At 33.4% G+C, this 21,034-nt stretch overlaps 1 pseudogene; it reads left to right on the forward strand.

The window, feature by feature from the left end:
* The first annotated feature begins 1,029 nt into the window (after window positions 1-1,029).
* Window positions 1,030-21,034, forward strand: part of LOC139854708 (uncharacterized) — a 180,974-nt pseudogene continuing 160,969 nt past the window's right edge.

Below are 21,034 nucleotides of genomic sequence, written 5' to 3' on the forward strand. Positions count from 1 at the left end.
GACGTTTCATAAAAGATTTTTCTAAAATTGCCACTCCTATGAATAAACTCCTAGAAAAGGATGCGCCATTCATCTTTTCAGATGAGTGTATCAAATCTTTTAATATTCTTAAAGAAAAACTCACTAATGCACCGATCATGATAACACCAAATTGGAATCTACCATTTGAACTAATGTGCGATGCAAGTGATTTTGCAATGGGAGCCGTTTTAGGACAAAGGATTGAAAAACGATTTCAACCTATATATTATGCTAGTAAGACGTTACAAGGAGCACAAACAAACTATACAACTACTGAAAAAGAACTCCTTGCTATTGTCTTTGCTTTTGACAAATTTCGATCATATCTCGTTCTAGCAAAAACGGTGGTCTATACCGACCATTCTGCTCTTAGATACCTATTTTCAAAACAAGATGCTAAACCAAGATTAATCCGTTGGATCTTACTCTTACAAGAGTTTGATATTGAAATCCGAGATAAAAGAGGAGCCGAAAATCTCGCCACTGATCATCTTTTCTCGTCTTGAAAATCCCGAATTAGAAGTTCTAAATGAATCGGCCATACAAGACAACTTTCCTGATGAATATCTATTGAAGATAGATTATAAAGAAATCCCATGGTTTGCAGACTATGCAAACTACTTAGTTTGTGGATTCCTTGAAAAAGGATTATCGTACCAAAGACGAAAGAAATTCTTCAGTGATATAAAACACTATTTCTGGGAAGATCCACATCTGTTTAAAAGTTGTCCCGATGGAATAATACGCCGATGTGTATTTGGAGATAAAGCTAGTAAAATTTTAAACCATTGTCACACAGGACCAACAGGAGGGCATTATGGGCCTCAACTAACAGCAAGAAAAGTTTATGAAGCTGGATTCTATTGGCCTACAATTTACAAAGACGCACACCTTCTTTGCAAATCCTGTGATGCATGTCAAAGGGCCGGAAAAATAAGTCAACGTGATGAAATGCCACAAAATGTCATCCAAGTATGTGAAGTATTTGACATTTGGGGTATTGACTTTATGGGTCCATTTCCAAAATCTCATAATAATCTATATATACTCGTAGCCATTGATTATGTATCTAAATGGGCGGAAGCACAAGCTCTCCCAACTAACGATGCACGAGTTGTAGTCAACTTTTTAAAACGTCTTTTTGCAAGGTTTGGAACACCGAAAGCTTTAATAAGTTATCGGGGTACTCATTTCTGTAATAATCAACTTGAGAAAGTTCTTAAAAGATATGGAGTAACTCATAAAATCTCCACCGCATATCATCCACAAACAAGTGGACAAGTTGAAAATACCAACCGAGCTTTAAAACGTATTCTAGAGAAAACCGTAGGATCAAATCCGAAGGAATGGTCCATTAAATTGGAGGATGCACTCTGGGCTTTTAGAACAGCCTACAAAACTCCAATTGGAACCACACCTTTTAGACTTGTTTATGGAAAAGCATGTCATCTTCCAGTAGAAATTGAACACAAAGCATTTTGGGCTTTGAAAACATGTAATCTTGATTTACATGAAGCTGGACGTCTACGATTAAGTCAACTAAACGAATTAGAAGAATTAAGACATGAAGCATACGAAAATTCGTTAATCTATAAAGAAAGAACGAAGAAATGGCATGATAAAAGAATCAGAAGTTCAAAAGAATTTAAAGAAGGAGACAGAGTTCTTCTTTTCAATTCACGATTCAAGCTATTTCCTGGAAAATTGAAATCAAGATGGTCTGGACCATTCATAGTCAAAAGAGTTTTCCCATACGGAACGATAGAATTAATAAATTCAAATGGGATTGAATTTAAAGTTAATGGTCACAGAGTTAAACATTACATACATGGTCCGGTGGAAGTCGACAACGAAGTTAATCACAATTTTGACACCACAGCTAACTAAGTGTGGGGAGAATCAAGTCTTTAAAGGATAATATGTATTTCTGTTAGAGTTAGATTGTCTGTTTTCGTGTAGTTCTCGAAAATGGAACCCGAATGGTCTTTCCCTAGCAGACCCTAAAGAACTAGTCTTCTCCCCCCATTCTGAATTTTTATTTTTTTTAGGTTTTTACGAAATGAAGACTGCCTGTGAACTAAACCATGGTCTAATGCTACACGCTTTGATCACTAAACGTAATAATGACATACTCCCGAGTGAAATAGTATCAGTAATCAGAGAAAGAATGGACGGAGTTAGAAAAGAATCCAGATGCGAAGATAATAAGTTACAATTTGGTAAAGGAAAATCAAAATCCGCAGCGAAAAGAAGAGCACGACACCTAGAAAGATGTCACAAATGCGGAAAATGGTCACATGGAGGTAAATGTTCAAATAATCAAACCTATTCAAATACCGAATTTGTTACTTTATGCAGAGACGGACCGTTCATATGTTTAGAAGAAAAGACACTGAATGCTCGAGGTTACGCCTATGTAGCCATGGAAAATCAATTAAACCGACTATCTTATGAATGGGATAGATCATATAACTAAGAAATCTATTTCACAGGTATGTCTGTACAGTTTTTATTTTTATTTTTAACCTTTTGATAATAAACGCTAATTTGTTCGCTAAAAAGTATTAAATTGGTATTGAATAAAATTAGGTTTGGCGACCGAAATTATTGATATCATTCAAAAATTTATTACATCACTGCGAAATTTAACGTTTATTCTTAAGGTATAAATATCTTTAATCAATCAACCCAAAATATTTCAAAAATTCGTCATGAGTTAAATTAGGTCTTGGAACCGAAATAACTTTACCGAAAAGAGGGGCGCATATTTTTGATAATATTTGATTGATTAAAGTGGGATAAAAAGACAAAAAGATTTTTAAATTTATTTTTACCATGTTTTTTTTAAAATTAATATTTAAATCTTAAATTAATATTGTAAACTTTGTAAAAACAATATATTTAAAATTGTAAATATTTGAAAAATTAATATAAGTTTGATATGAATTTATAAATTTTTAAATTAAGTTTGGTGTGAATTTTTAATTTTTAAAATATAAATTTTTAATTTTATGCATTTCAAATTTTAAGTTTGGTGTGAATTTTTAATATTAATTTTAAATTTCATATTTAAGTTGTGTGAATTTAAAAACAAAAACTTACTTTATCTCATTAAGTTAAGAATATGATTTTTAAAATTCGTCGTAAGTTGAAGACTAGGTCTTTGAACCGAAATTGCTTTACCCAAGGGAGGGACGAGAACTTTTATTATCATTATTTTTAATCTTATTGAATTAAAGTATGCCAAAAACATTGAAAAAACCCAAAAATCTTAGCTTTTAAAACAATCGCTACAAAAAGACAAATTTTAAAATTTTGTCGAAGGACGGACTAGGACATCGATCCGAAACGACCTCGTCCTAAATAATAAGGGAAACAAAATTTTAAAATTAAGTACTTAATTGTTTCAAAAGTTAATGATTATAAAAAAAAAAAAAAAAAAACAAACTCCGCGAGTCGCGGAGTTTTAAGTGCATTTCGCCGCGACTCGCGGAGGGATGAAAAATCAGAAAAAAATAAAGAGCTGGAACAGATCAGTCCCAACCCCAAAACAATAAAAACCTGCGAAAAACACTCCGCAAAAACACGAAAAAAACCCCAAAAATCACAATTTTTAACCGTTAATCACCAAATCTTTTGCTAAAATCATGTTGAGAAGGATGCTATCTAAGAATTACTCAAGAAAAACGGTAAATTTCTACACCTAAACACCATTTAATCCGAAATTTGGTGTTCTTGAGCTATTTTTTCCCCAATTTGATTTTGATGCTTTTTAGTGTAATTATGCTTAAATTGTTTATGTATTATGCTTGTATAACCTAGATTGATGCTGTTTAACATGATTAGAAGCCTTAAACTTCAAATTTTGAATAATCTAGGGTTTGTGTTCTTGAGCAAATTTAGGGCTTTTTGATATAAACAGGTTATGGCCGATTTTTGTCATGAATTGTTGCTAAATTAAGTAGTGTAACATGTTTAGGTAGTTAAATGATCCAAACTTTGAGCCTAAACATGATTTTGAGAATTAAAGTGGACTTTTTCAAGTCTAAAATTCATGAACTTGATTTTTGAAAGATAATTCCATTTGAGACTTGTTTAATTGCTAGTAATGATTATTTTGACATGTTATTTGAGTTGAATGTTTATGAACTTGGCGAACATTTTCGTATCTGCTTATTTGAAAAAGTGTAGATTTGATAAAAATGTGAAAATGAGCTTAAGTTTGATATAAATTGATAATGTCATTGTAATTATTTTGATTGATGATTTTGCTGACACTAATGCATATTTGGATGCACAAAAATTGTGTTTGATGTGTTTTGCAGAATGAAAGGGGTGAATCTTCATCCCAAGCCCGCAATGCTCCTGCTGAGAATTTGGAACAACAGGAGGTGGATAACTACTACAAGCAGGATATACCTCATCCAGTCATGACCTTTTTCGATATGCATTTGGAAGAGTTGCACCCGAACCTGAGATTTGACAGACTTTGGATAGATTATCCAAAATATCAACGGGGTTTGCATACTCTTCATTCCAAGGTTGTTGAGGTACCGAGGGTCATAGAATGGGGACCCTTAGAAGCTGTAGAATTGGCCGGGCCAATTAGGGAATTACTTGTACAGAGGTATGGTAATTCTTCTTTTAATGACTGGGTATGTTTATTCACCATACGTAGACCTGTATATAAAGTATGGTGTGAAGAATTGTTATGTAGTATAGAGTTGAATGATCGGGTAGCTAGTTTAACTGATCGTTCTTTTATTAGATTTTTGTTAGGCGGTTCGATGCGCCACATGTCTTTACTGGACATGGCTCAGGCTTTACGTATATATACGCCTGAGGAGTTAGCGTCTGCCGATTGTAGAGGATTGATACTAAACGGTAGAAAGATAGATGAGAATTTTGATACACACGGTGTGTGGAGTCAAATGACAAGCCATCACCGTTTCAAAGGGGGAAATTACTCTTATTTGGATATAGATAGAGCCGAATTAAGAGTGATACATAGGTTTTTAGCTAATTCGATTACACAAAGGGGTAAGAACAAAGAAAAAGTAAATGAACAGGATTTGTTTTACCATATGTGTATTCGAGACCCACAAAGCGCTGTAAGTATACCATATTGTGTGGGTTATTATTTATCAGCTATGGTTCGGGGGATGCGACCACATAGCATAATAGGAGGTGGTATTTTTATTACTTTGATTGGTGAATATCTCGGTGTGGATATAAGTCGGGGGGGATTATTACTAGAAGAGCCGGAACCCCGCGATACTATAGGTTTAAATGTATACCATGGTGCGAAAGTTTTGAAGAGGCGAAATAACGCCGCAGTACGATACCATGGTAGACATCCACAGGTGGAGAGAAACCAACAACAAGGTAATGTAGGAGGGGGGAATGAGATGCAAGAAATGCATAGGTTTATAGCTTCTCAGGAATACGAAAATGCTAGACAGAGAGCATTTGAAGATTGGCAAGTTCATCAGAACCAGATCATAGCTCATTGCCAACATATAGGTAGAAACTGTATTCCTACACCGAAACCCATCTTCCCTCCTTGGTCTATAGAGATGCAGCCACCGTATCCTACGTATGACCCTGCCGAAGCATTCTATAGCACCTATGGTTATGCCTGGAACCCCTATTGGTACCAATATCATCCTTAGTTTACTTATTATTTTTTTTTATTTTGTAATTTGTAATTATTGATACGTTTAATACTTTTGTTAATATTGTAATCATTTTTATAATTGTCTAACTTTTATTCTTAGATTTTAATAATTTTTGAATGTGGGGTAATATACCAAACTTCAAAAATATGTATATATGTTTGCAGTTTATCTTATGTACACAACAGGGTAAAACAACGCATTTTCAAAGACTGGCATTAAGTTCAGCAAAAGCAACTAATTTTGACGACAAGATGCAAAATATATGTGAAATAACAACAAGACGGAATGAACAAATGATGTGCACCATTTATCATTCAGCAAACAAACGCCAATATATTTGGAAACTTTGGTAAAAATTTAATCATTTTCACACAAATCACCCTCAATAATTTAAATTGTTACTGATTTCTTGCAAATGAGGGCATTGCAAGATCTTAAGTGTGGGAAGGGGTTAAATTCTTTCGGATTTTAAAATTTTTATCTTAAACACTTGGTTACCATTAAAAATACTTGTAAAGCAGTAGTTTTATTAGAATCTAGTGCTCTCTGATAATAAAGAACAGCCCTAGTCTTATATACTGACTACCCAATTCTAGTAAAATTTTTCAATTAAATGAATTCAAATCATGTTTATACATATTTATGAACGATAAAACTAGGTTTTAACACCGAAATTATTGTTACCTCGGAAAGGACATAAATTGAGAAACAAACTAAAATGTTAAAATTCATTTAAAATGGAATAGAGGACGATAAAAAGGAAAATAAAAGCCAAGTGTGGGAAAATTTACCAAGTTATTTTAAACATATGTCACATATATCTGTAACAAATAACTGAAAATACTTTTGCTTTGGACTAAACTAAACTGTTTTTACCCGATGAAAGAAAAGAAGAGATGGATCTACACGATGAATCAATTCCATCATTAAAAGGAAGTAAAGTCTTCCGAAAAAGACACGCGCTTCTTGATTTAGGTCATGAAGTTGTCGTCCAGACCAGCTGTAGGTTGACGAAAAATCTAGAAAAGTCATCACTAAAATCAGCAGGAAATCCACGGACCTCAGCATTAAACAGGGTCGCCATGTGGTCAGATTTATCCTAACCATGAGAAGGATTTATCTCGTACAATGGGGGAGCACCGTGCAAATTAGCTTGATAAGACTAATGAATCAGATCCCCAGAAAGGATAATCTCCTTAAAGATTAAAAATCAGCTTTTAAGACTGATATTACTCAATCCTAGAGATTGACCTTAAAGATTGAGAATTCAAACTCATGGAATTCAATGATATCTAAACTCGAGCTTTACGAGAAAATATTTTGATCAAAATTATAAACCGATTTGTTTTCTGAAAACCCTATTTTCAATACGTTCATTACCATTGAACGTAAAATCCTAGGAATTCACCTGGAATTCATTAGGTCACCTGAACTAAATCGGGTGTCAACCGTAAGAACGGTGGTTGCATAGTGGTCAAAGACAGGACCTTGTGCCAGACCGAAAAATTATAAGGGTGAGCTTTACTATTGCTCCTACCAAGGATAGTAATTGCGTCCGACATGTTATAGACCATAATTAAAAGCATGTCAGGGGACATTGCCTTAACAGTTGCTTGTTCAACGCTTTCCTTTACAACCGGACGGTAGTTTGCCGAAAGGTAATATACGGAACAAGTAAACTGGACGTGTTGCTCTCCTAATACAAGGTTAGCAAGTGGGTGACACAAAACAGCAAGTTTTGAGCTAAAAATTTCAATTCTGAAGCCCACCAAACCCACAAAAATATTTTGCAAACACCGGTAAAGGGTTATCCCGGAAAACTTATCTAGGGTAAAAACTAGATTTAATTTTCAAAAGATCAAATGTTTTCATAAAGATCCAATTTCATTAATGGATCTAAATTTTTATAGTCATGTGGGGCTGTAAACCATATCGTTACTACCATTGTTTATACCGCCGTATAGAAATCACTGATGTACAAAGTGTGAAGAATAAAGAAGTGATTCTAGTATTTCAAGACAATATTGCTTGAGGACAAGCAACGCTCAAGTGTGGGAATATTTGATAATGCTAAAAACGAACATATATTTCATAGCATTATTCCTCAAGAAAGACAAGCTTTTAGTTGCAATTTTTCTATTTACAAGTGATATTCGTTTAAATAATAAAAGGTGAAGACAAAAGACAGATTCGACGAATTGAAGACGCAAACGACCAAAAAGCTCAAAAGTACAAAAGACAATCAAAAAGGTTCCAATTATTGATAAGAAACGTCTCGAAATTACAAGAGTACAAGATTCAAAACACAAAGTACAAAATATAAAATTGTACGCAAGGACGTTCGAAAATCCGGAACCGGGACCATAGTCAACTCTTAACGCTCGACGCAACGGACTAAAAATTACAAGTCTACTATGCACAAGAATATAATATAATATATAAATAATTATATTAATTATTTATATTTTATATTTATATATAAAATCCGTCGGCAAGAAAGACTCCAAAAGATGTGAGCTGTAATTTCAATCTCCGCGACTCGCGGAGTTTGAAGGCCAAAAGGGCCGCGAGTCGCGGAGCCCCAAAAATCAAAAATCCCTATAAAGCCAACCGAATTCTGATCAAAATTAAGAATCTATTTCTCTCTTCTCTCATATATACGATATATATATATATATAATTTATATTTTAATTTTAATTTTAATTATAATTCTAATAATAAGGGTATGTTAGCGAATATTGTAAGGGTGTAAGTCGAAATTCTGTCCGTGTAACGCTACGCTATTTTTAATCATTGTAAGTTATGTTCAACCTTTTTACATTAATGTCTCGTAGCTAAGTTATTATTATGCTTATTTAAAACGAAGTAATCATGATGTTGGGCTAATTACTAAAATTGGGTAATTGGGCTTTGTACCATAATTGGGGTTTGGACAAAAGAACGACACTTGTGGAAATTAGACTATGGGCTATTAATGGGCTTTATATTTGTTTAACTAAATGATAGTTTGTTAATGTTAATATAAAGATTTACAATTGGGCGTCCCTATAAATTACCATATACACTCAATCGGACACGATGGGCGGGGTATTTATATGTACGAATAATCGTTCATTTAACCGGACACGGGAATGGATTAATAGCCACTAGAATAATTAAAACAGGGGTAAAATTACATTCAAGGGTAATTGGTGTAATTGTTAACAAAGTAGTAAAACCTTGGTTTACACGCAGTCGATAACCTGGTGTATTCATTAAACAAAGTATTAAAACCTTGTTACAATTCGAATCCCCAATTAGTTGGAATATTTAACTTCGGGTATAATAATAATTTGACGAGGACACTCGCACTTTATATTTATGACTGATGGACTGTTATGGACAAAAACCAGACGGACAGATTAAATAATCCAGGACAAAGGACAATTAACCCATGGACATAAAACTAAAATCAACACGTCAAACATCATGATTACGGAGGTTTAAATAAGCATAATTCTTTTATTTCATATTTAATTTCCTTTATTTTATATTTAATTGCACTTCTAATTATCGCACTTTTATTTATTGTTGTTTAATCGCATTTTTAATTATCGTACTTTTTAATTATCGCAAGTTTATTTTATCGCACTTTTATTATTCGCAATTTCATTATCGTTATTTACTTTAAGTTTTAATTTAAGTCTTTTATTTATTTAATATTTTACATTAGGTTTTAACTGCGACTAAAGTTTTAAAATCGACAAACCGGTCATTAAACGGTAAAAACCCCCCTTTATAATAATAATATTACTTATAGGCAGTGTACCTAATCGTACAGTAGTGTAGTTTTTAGTAAGTCCGGTTCGTTCCACAGGGAAATTTTTAAACAAAGCTCAACGCTATATTAGTTTACTTTTATAAAAATACAAATATATATATATAAGTAATATTATTATTATAAAGGGGGGTTTTTACAGTTTAATGAACGGTTTGTCGATTTTAAAACTTTAGTCGCAGTTAAAACCTAATGTAAAATATTAAATAAATAAAAGACTTAATTTAAAGCGTAAAGTAAATAACGATAATGAAATTGCGAATAATAAAAGTGCGATAAAATAAAATTGCGATAATTAAAAAGTACGATAATTAAAAGTGCGATTAAATAACAATAAATAAAAGTGCGATAATTAGAAGTGCAATTAAATATAAAATAAAGGAAATTAGATATGAAATAAAAGAATTATGCTTATTTAAACTTCCGTAATCATGATGTTTGACGTGTTGATTTTAGTTTTATGCCCATGGGTTAATTGTCCTTTATCCTGGATTATTTAATATGTCCGTCTGGTTTTTGTCCATAACAGTCCATCAGTCATAAATATAAAGTGCGAGTGTCCTCGTCAAATTATTATTATACCCGAAGTTAAATATTCCAACTAATTGGGGATTCGAATTGTAACAAGGTTTTAATACTTTGTTTAATGAATACACCAGGTTATCGACTGCGTGTAAACCAAGGTTTTACTACTTTGTTAACAATTACACCAATTACCCTTGAATGTAATTTCACCCCTGTTTTAATTATTCTAGTGGCTATTAATCCATTCCCGTGTCCGGTTAAATGAACGATTATTCGTACATATAAATACCCCGCCCATCGTGTCCGATCGAGTGTATATGGTAATTTATAGGGACGCCCAATTGTAAATCTTTATATTAACATTAACAAACTATCATTTAGTTAAACAAATATAAAGCCCATTAATAGCCCATAGTCTAATTTCCACAAGTGTCGTTCTTTTGTCCAAACCCCAATTATGGTACAAAGCCCAATTACCCAATTTTAGTAATTAGCCCAACATCATGATTACTTTGTTTTAAATAAGCATAATAATAACTTAGCTACGAGACATTAATGTAAAAAGGTTGAACATAACTTACAATGATTAAAAATAGCGTAGCGTTACACGGACAGAATTTCGACTTACACCCTTACAACATTCGCTAACATACCCTTATTATTAGAATTAAAATTAAAATTAAAATATAAATTATATATATATATATATAAATTTTACGTATGATAAGAGAAGAAAAAGATATGAATTGTGATCAGAATTCGGTTGGCTTTATAGGGAATTTCGATTTTTGGGGCTCCGCGACTCGCGGTGAATTTTGCCTTCAAACTCCGCGAGTCGCGGAGGTTACTTTTACAGCTCAGAGGAGTTTGGCTCTTTGTTTACCGACGGTTTATAATATATATATAATATATATATAATTAATATAATTAATTATATATTATATTATATTTATATACATAGTTAACTTGTAATTTTTAGTCCGTTGCGTCGAGCGTTAAGAGTTGACTCTGGTCCCGGTTCCGGATTTTCGAACGTCCTTGCGTACAATTTAATATCTTATACTTTGCGTTTTGAATCTTGTACTCTTGTAATTTCGAGACGTTTCTTATCAATAATTGGAACCTTTTTTATTGTCTTTTGTTCTTTTGAGCTTTTTGGTCGTTTGCGTCTTCAATTCGTCGAATCTGTCTTTTGTCTTCACCTTTTATTATTTAAACGAATATCACTTGTAAATAGAACAATTGCAACTAAAAGCTTGTCTTTCTTGAGGAATAATGCTATGAAATATATGTTCGTTTTTAGCATTATCAAATATTCCCACACTTGAGCGTTGCTTGTCCTCAAGTAATATTGTCTTGAAATACTAGAATCACTTCTTTATTCTTCACACTTTGTACATCAGTGATTTCTATACGGCGGTATAAACAATGGTAGTAACGATATGGTTTACAGTCCCACATGACTATAAAAAATTAGATCCATTAAGGAAATTGGATCTTTATGAAAACATTTGATCTTTTGAAAATTAAATCTAGTTTTTACCCTAGATAAGTTTTCCAGAATAACCCTTTACCGGTGTTTGCAAAATATTTTTGTGGGTTTGGTGGGTTTCAGATTTGAAAATTTTAGCTCAAAACTTGCGGTTTTGTGTCACCCACTTGCTAACCTTGTATTAGGAAAGCAACACGTCCAGTTTACTTGTTCCGTATATTACCTTTCGGCAAACTACCGTCCGGTTGTAAAGGAAAGCGTTGAACAAGCAACTGTTAAGGCAATGTCCCCTGACATGCTTTTAATTATGGTCTATAACGTGTCGGACGCAATTACTATCCTTGGTAGGAGCAATAGTAAAGCTCACCCTTATAATTTTTCGGTCTGGCACAAGGTCCTGTCTTTGACCACTATGCAACCACCGTTCTTACAGTTGACACCCGATTTAGTTCAGGTGACCTAATGAATTCCAGGTGAATTCCTAGGATTTTACGTTCAATGGTAATGAACGTATTGAAAATAGGGTTTTCAGAAAACAAATCGGTTTATAATTTTGATCAAAATATTTTCTCGTTCAAGCTCGAGTTTAGATATCATTGAATTCCATGAGTTTGAATTCTCAATCTTTAAGGTCAATCTCTAGGATTGAGTAATATCAGTCTTAAAAACTGATTTTTAATCTTTAAGGAGATTATCCTTTCTGGGGATCTGATTCATTAGTCTTATCAAGCTAATTTGCACGGTGCCCCCCCCATTGTACGAGATAAATCCTTCTCATGGTTAGGATAAATCTGACCACATGGCGACCCTGTTTAATGCTGAGGTCCGTGGATTTCCTGCTGATTTTAGTGATGACTTTTCTAGATTTTTCGTCAACCTACAGCTGGTCTGGACGACAACTTCATGACCTAAATCAAGAAGCGCGTGTCTTTTTCGGAAGACTTTACTTCCTTTTAATGATGGAATTGATTCATCGTGTAGATCCATCTCTTCTTTTCTTTCATCGGGTAAAAACAGTTTAGTTTAGTCCAAAGCAAAAGTATTTTCAGTTATTTGTTACAGATATATGTGACATATGTTTAAAATAACTTGGTAAATTTTCCCACACTTGGCTTTTATTTTCCTTTTTATCGTCCTCTATTCCATTTTAAATGAATTTTAACATTTTAGTTTGTTTCTCAATTTATGTCCTTTCCGAGGTAACAATAATTTCGGTGTTAAAACCTAGTTTTATCGTTCATAAATATGTATAAACATGATTTGAATTCATTTAATTGAAAAATTTTACTAGAATTGGGTAGTCAGTATATAAGACTAGGGCTGTTCTTTATTATCAGAGAGCACTAGATTCTAATACAACTACTGCTTTACTAGTATTTTTAATGGTAACCAAGTGTTTAAGATAAAAATTTTAAAATCCGAAAGAATTTAACCCCTTCCCACACTTAAGATCTTGCAATGCCCTCATTTGCAAGAAATCAGTAACAATTTAAATTATTGAGGGTGATTTGTGTGAAAATGATTAAATTTTTACCAAAGTTTCCAAATATATTGGCGTTTGTTTGCTGAATGATAAATGGTGCACATCATTTGTTCATTCCGTCTTGTTGTTATTTCACATATATTTTGCATCTTGTCGTCAAAATTAGTTGCTTTTGCTGAACTTAATGCCAGTCTTTGAAAATGCGTTGTTTTACCCTGTTGTGTACATAAGATAAACTGCAAACATATATACATATTTTTGAAGTTTGGTATATTACCCCACATTCAAAAATTATTAAAATCTAAGAATAAAAGTTAGACAATTATAAAAATGATTACAATATTAACAAAAGTATTAAACGTATCAATAATTACAAATTACAAAATAAAAAAAATAATAAGTAAACTAAGGATGATATTGGTACCAATAGGGGTTCCAGGCATAACCATAGGTGCTATAGAATGCTTCGGCAGGGTCATACGTAGGATACGGTGGCTGCATCTCTATAGACCAAGGAGGGAAGATGGGTTTCGGTGTAGGAATATAGTTTCTACCTATATGTTGGCAATGAGCTATGATCTGGTTCTGATGAACTTGCCAATCTTCAAATGCTCTCTGTCTAGCATTTTCGTATTCCTGAGAAGCTATAAACCTATGCATTTCTTGCATCTCATTCCCCCCTCCTACATTACCTTGTTGTTAGTTTCTCTCCACCTGTGGATGTCTACCATGGTATCGTACTGCGGCGTTATTTCGCCTCTTCAAAACTTTCGCACCATGGTATACATTTAAACCTATAGTATCGCGGGGTTCCGGCTCTTCTAGTAATAATCCCCCCCGACTTATATCCACACCGAGATATTCACCAATCAAAGTAATAAAAATACCACCTCCTATTATGCTATGTGGTCGCATCCCCCGAACCATAGCTGATAAATAATAACCCACACAATATGGTATACTTACAGCGCTTTGTGGGTCTCGAATACACATATGGTAAAACAAATCCTGTTCATTTACTTTTTCTTTGTTCTTACCCCTTTGTGTAATCGAATTAGCTAAAAACCTATGTATCACTCTTAATTCGGCTCTATCTATATCCAAATAAGAGTAATTTCCCCCTTTGAAACGGTGATGGCTTGTCATTTGACTCCACACACCGTGTGTATCAAAATTCTCATCTATCTTTCTACCGTTTAGTATCAATCCTCTACAATCGGCAGACGCTAACTCCTCAGGCGTATATATACGTAAAGCCTGAGCCATGTCCAGTAAAGACATGTGGCGCATCGAACCGCCTAACAAAAATCTAATAAAAGAACGATCGGTTAAACTAGCTACCCGATCATTCAACTCTATACTACATAACAATTCTTCACACCATACTTTATATACAGGTCTACGTATGGTGAATAAACATACCCAGTCATTAAAAGAAGAATTACCATACCTCTGTACAAGTAATTCCCTAATTGGCCCGGCCAATTCTACAGCTTCTAAGGGTCCCCATTCTATGACCCTCGGTACCTCAACAACCTTGGAATGAAGAGTATGCAAACCCCGTTGATATTTTGGATAATCTATCCAAAGTCTGTCAAATCTCAGGTTCGGGTGCAACTCTTCCAAATGCATATCGGAAAAGGTCATGACTGGATGAGGTATATCCTGCTTGTAGTAGTTATCCACCTCCTGTTGTTCCAAATTCTCAGCAGGAGCATTGCGGGCTTGGGATGAAGATTCACCCCTTTCATTCTGCAAAACACATCAAACACAATTTTTGTGCATCCAAATATGCATTAGTGTCAGCAAAATCATCAATCAAAATAATTACAATGACATTATCAATTTATATCAAACTTAAGCTCATTTTCACATTTTTATCAAATCTACACTTTTTCAAATAAGCATATACGAAAATGTTCGCCAAGTTCATAAACATTCAACTCAAATAACATGTCAAAATAATCATTACTAGCAATTAAACAAGTCTCAAATGGCATTATCTTTCAAAAATCAAGTTCATGAATTTTAGACTTGAAAAAGTCCACTTTAATTCTCAAAATCATGTTTAGGCTCAAAGTTTGGATCATTTAACTACCTAAACATGTTACACTACTTAATTTAGCAACAATTCATGACAAAAATCGGCCATAACCTGTTTATATCAAAAAGCCCTAAATTTGCTCAAGAACACAAACCCTAGATTATTCAAAATTTGAAGTTTAAGGCTTCTAATCATGTTAAACAGCATCAATCTAGGTTATACAAGCATAATACATAAACAATTTAAGCATAATTACACTAAAAAGCATCAAAATCAAATTGGGGAAAAAATAGCTCAAGAACACCAAATTTCGGATTAAATGGTGTTTAGGTGTAGAAATTTACCGTTTTTCTTGAGTAATTCTTAGATAGCATCCTTCTCAACATGATTTTAGCAAAAGATTTGGTGATTAACGGTTAAAAATTGTGATTTTTGGGGTTTTTTTTCGTGTTTTTGCGGAGTGTTTTTCGCAGGTTTTTATTGTTTTGGGGTTGGGACTGATCTGTTCCAGCTCTTTATTTTTTTCTGATTTTTCATCCCTCCGCGAGTCGCGACGAAATGCACTTAAAACTCCGCGACTCGCGGAGTTTGTTTTTTTTTTTTTTTTTTTTTATAATCATTAACTTTTGAAACAATTAAGTACTTAATTTTAAAATTTTGTTTCCCTTATTATTTAGGACGAGGTCGTTTCGGATCGATGTCCTAGTCCGTCCTTCGACAAAATTTTAAAATTTGTCTTTTTGTAGCGATTGTTTTAAAAGCTAAGATTTTTGGGTTTTTTCAATGTTTTTGGCATACTTTAATTCAATAAGATTAAAAATAATGATAATAAAAGTTCTCGTCCCTCCCTTGGGTAAAGCAATTTCGGTTCAAAGACCTAGTCTTCAACTTACGACGAATTTTAAAAATCATATTCTTAACTTAATGAGATAAAGTAAGTTTTTGTTTTTAAATTCACACAACTTAAATATGAAATTCAAAATTAATATTAAAAATTCACACCAAACTTAAAATTTGAAATGCATAAAATTAAAAATTTATATTTTAAAAATTAAAAATTCACACCAAACTTAATTTAAAAATTTATAAATTCATATCAAACTTATATTAATTTTTCAAATATTTACAATTTTAAATATATTGTTTTTACAAAGTTTACAATATTAATTTAAGATTTAAATATTAATTTTAAAAAAAACATGGTAAAAATAAATTTAAAAATCTTTTTTGTCTTTTTATCCCACTTTAATCAATCAAATATTATCAAAAATATGCGCCCCTCTTTTCGGTAAAGTTATTTCGGTTCCAAGACCTAATTTAACTCATGACGAATTTTTGAAATATTTTGGGTTGATTGATTAAAGATATTTATACCTTAAGAATAAACGTTAAATTTCGCAGTGATGTAATAAATTTTTGAATGATATCAATAATTTCGGTCGCCAAACCTAATTTTATTCAATACCAATTTAATACTTTTTAGCGAACAAATTAGCGTTTATTATCAAAAGGTTAAAAATAAAAATAAAAACTGTACAGACATACCTGTGAAATAGATTTCTTAGTTATATGATCTATCCCATTCATAAGATAGTCGGTTTAATTGATTTTCCATGGCTACATAGGCGTAACCTTGAGCATTCAGTGTCTTTTCTTCTAAACATATGAACGGTCCGTCTCTGCATAAAGTAACAAATTCGGTATTTGAATAGGTTTGATTATTTGAACATTTACCTCCATGTGACCATTTTCCGCATTTGTGACATCTTTCTAGGTGTCGTGCTCTTCTTTTCGCTGCGGATTTTGATTTTCCTTTACCAAATTGTAACTTATTATCTTCGCATCTGGATTCTTTTCTAACTCCGTCCATTCTTTCTCTGATTACTGATACTATTTCACTCGGGAGTATGTCATTATTACGTTTAGTGATCAAAGCGTGTAGCATTAGACCATGGTTTAGTTCACAGGCAGTCTTCATTTCGTAAAAACCTAAAAAAAATAAAAATTCAGAATGGGGGGAGAAGACTAGTTCTTTAGGGTCTGCTAGGGAAAGACCATTCGGGTTCCATTTTCGAGAACTACACGAAAACAGACAATCTAACTCTAACAGAAATACATATTATCCTTTAAAGACTTGATTCTCCCCACACTTAGTTAGCTGTGGTGTCGAAATTGTGATTAACTTCGTTGTCGACTTCCACCGGACCATGTATGTAATGTTTAACTCTGTGACCATTAACTTTAAATTCAATCCCATTTGAATTTATTAATTCTATCATTCCGTATGGGAAAACTCTTTTGACTATGAATGGTCCAGACCATCTTGATTTCAATTTTCCAGGAAATAGCTTGAATCGTGAATTGAAAAGAAGAACTCTGTCTCCTTCTTTAAATTCTTTTGAACTTCTGATTCTTTTATCATGCCATTTCTTCGTTCTTTCTTTATAGATTAACGAATTTTCGTATGCTTCATGTCTTAATTCTTCTAATTCGTTTAGTTGACTTAATCGTAGACGTCCAGCTTCATGTAAATCAACATTACATGTTTTCAAAGCCCAAAATGCTTTGTGTTCAATTTCTACTGGAAGATGACATGCTTTTCCATAAACAAGTCTAAAAGGTGTGGTTCCAATTGGAGTTTTGTAGGCTGTTCTAAAAGCCCAGAGTGCATCCTCCAATTTAATGGACCATTCCTTCGGATTTGATCCTACGGTTTTCTCTAGAATACGTTTTAAAGCTCGGTTGGTATTTTCAACTTGTCCACTTGTTTGTGGATGATATGCGGTGGAGATTTTATGAGTTACTCCATATCTTTTAAGAACTTTCTCAAGTTGATTATTACAGAAATGAGTACCCCGATCACTTATTAAAGCTTTCGGTGTTCCAAACCTTGCAAAAAGACGTTTTAAAAAGTTGACTACAACTCGTGCATCGTTAGTTGGGAGAGCTTGTGCTTCCGCCCATTTAGATACATAATCAATGGCTACGAGTATATATAGATTATTATGAGATTTTGGAAATGGACCCATAAAGTCAATACCCCAAATGTCAAATACTTCATATACTTGGATGATATTTTGTGGCATTTCATCACGTTGACTTATTTTTCCGGCCCTTTGACAAGCATCACAGGATTTGCAAAGAAGGTGTGCGTCTTTGTAAATTGTAGGCCAAAAGAATCCAGCTTCATAAACTTTTCTTGCTGTTAGTTGAGGCCCGTAATGCCCTCCTGTTGGTCCTGTGTGACAATGGTTTAATATTTTACTAGCTTCATCTCCAAATACACATCGGCGTATTATTCCATCGGGACAACTTTTAAACAGATGTGGATCTTCCCAGAAATAGTGTTTTATATCACTGAAGAATTTCTTTCGTTTTTGGTACGATAATCCTTTTTCAAGGAATCCACAAACTAAGTAGTTTGCATAGTCTGCAAACCATGGGATTTCTTTATAATCTATCTTCAATAGATATTCATCAGGAAAGTTGTCTTGTATGGCCGATTCATTTAGAACTTCTAATTCGGGATTTTCAAGACGAGAAAGATGATCAGCGGCGAGATTTTCTGCTCCTCTTTTATCTCGGATTTCAATATCAAACTCTTGTAAGAGTAAGATCCAACGGATTAATCTTGGTTTAGCATCTTGTTTTGAAAATAGGTATCTAAGAGCAGAATGGTCGGTATAGACCACCGTTTTTGCTAGAACGAGATATGATCGAAATTTGTCAAAAGCAAAGACAATAGCAAGGAGTTCTTTTTCAGTAGTTGTATAGTTTGTTTGTGCTCCTTGTAACGTCTTACTAGCATAATATATAGGTTGAAATCGTTTTTCAATCCTTTGTCCTAAAACGGCTCCCATTGCAAAATCACTTGCATCGCACATTAGTTCAAATGGTAGATTCCAATTTGGTGTTATCATGATCGGTGCATTAGTGAGTTTTTCTTTAAGAATATTAAAAGATTTGATACACTCATCTGAAAAGATGAATGGCGCATCCTTTTCTAGGAGTTTATTCATAGGAGTGGCAATTTTAGAAAAATCTTTTATGAAACGTCGGTAAAAACCGGCATGCCCTAGAAAACTCCTAACTCCTCTAACATTGGTGGGATGTGGAAGTTTAGCAATTACATCTACTTTAGCTCTATCCACTTCAATTCCTTCTTTTGAAATTTTATGTCCAAGAACGATGCCTTCTTTAACCATGAAATGGCATTTCTCCCAATTAAGTACTAGATTTGATTGTTCGCATCTAATTATCATTCGTTCCAGATTAACTAGAAATGATTTAAATGTATCACCGAAGACTGAAAAGTCATCCATGAAAACTTCCATGCATTCTTCTATCATGTCATGAAAAATCGCCATCATACACCTTTGAAAGGTTGCAGGGGCGTTACAAAGTCCAAATGGCATGCGTTTGTAAGCAAAAGTACCATAAGGGCACGTAAATGTGGTTTTCTCTTGGTCTTCGGGTGCTATTGGAATTTGAAAATATCCGGAAAATCCATCTAGAAAATAATAGTAACTATTTCCGGCTAATCTTTCCAACATTTGATCTATGAAAGGTAAGGGAAAGTGATCTTTTCTGGTGGCGTCATTTAATTTTCTATAATCAATACATACACGCCATCCTGTTACAGTCCTAGTAGGAATAAGCTCATTTTTCTCATTTGTAATGACAGTCATGCCACCCTTCTTAGGCACGCATTGAACTGGGCTTACCCATGGACTATCAGAGATTGGATAAATTAAACCTGCATCTAGCAGTTTAATAATCTCTTTCTTAACTACATCTTGCATATTAGGATTTAGTCTTCGTTGGTGTTGCACATACGTTTTATGACCTTCTTCCATAAGGATTTTATGTGTGCAATACGAAGGACTTATTCCTTTAATATCATGAATCTTCCATGCAATGGCTGGTTTATGAGCTTTTAACACAGAAATGAGTTGTGATTTCTCATTTTCAGTAAGAGAAGACGATATTATTACAGGTAATTCAGATTCACCATGTAAATAAGCGTATTCCAAATGGTTTGGAAGTGGCTTTAACTCTAATTTCGGAGGTTCTTCTATCGATGATTTATATCGATATCTGTCTTCTTCTTTTAGCATTTGAATTTCTTCTGTTGTTGGTTCATATCCATTAGCTATAAGTGTAGCTAACATTTCAGCTTCATCAATTGGTTCATTACCTTCACCTTTAGTCTCCATATCTTGTTTATGTATTATGCTTGTATAACCTAGATTGATGCTGTTTAACATGATTAGAAGCCTTAAACTTCAAATTTTGAATAATCTAGGGATTGTGTTCTTGAGCAATTTGGGGCTTTTTGATATAAACAGGTTATGGCCGATTTTTGTCATGAATTGTTGCTAAATTGAGTAGTGTAACATGTCTAGGTAGTTAAATGATCCAAACTTTGAGCCTAAACATGATTTTGAGAATTAAAGTGGACTTTTTCAAGTCTAAAATTCATGAACTTGATTTTTGAAAGATAATGCCATTTGAGACTTGTTTAATTGCTAGTAATGATTATTTTGACATGTTATTTGAGTTGAATGCTTATGAACTTGGCGAACATTTTCGTATATGCTTATTTGAAAAAGTGTAGATTTGATAAAAATGTGAAAATGAGCTTAAGTTTGATATAAATTGATAATGTCATTGTAATTATTTTGATTGATGATTTTGCTGACACTAATGCATATTTGGATGCACAAAAATTGTGTTTGATGTGTTTTGCAGAATGAAAGGGATGAATCTTCATCCCAAGCCCGCAATGCTCCTGCTGAGAATTTGGAACAACAGGAGGTGGATAACTACTACAAGCAGGATATACCTCATCCAGTCATGACTTTTTCCGATATGCACTTGGAAGAGTTGCACCCGAACCTGAGATTTGACAGACTTTGGATAGATTATCCAAAATATCAAAGGGGTTTGCATACTCTTCATTCTAAGGTTGTT

Source organism: Rutidosis leptorrhynchoides, chromosome 6, assembly GCF_046630445.1.
Source record: "Rutidosis leptorrhynchoides isolate AG116_Rl617_1_P2 chromosome 6, CSIRO_AGI_Rlap_v1, whole genome shotgun sequence".
In the NCBI taxonomy this organism is placed as follows: domain Eukaryota; kingdom Viridiplantae; phylum Streptophyta; class Magnoliopsida; order Asterales; family Asteraceae; genus Rutidosis; species Rutidosis leptorrhynchoides.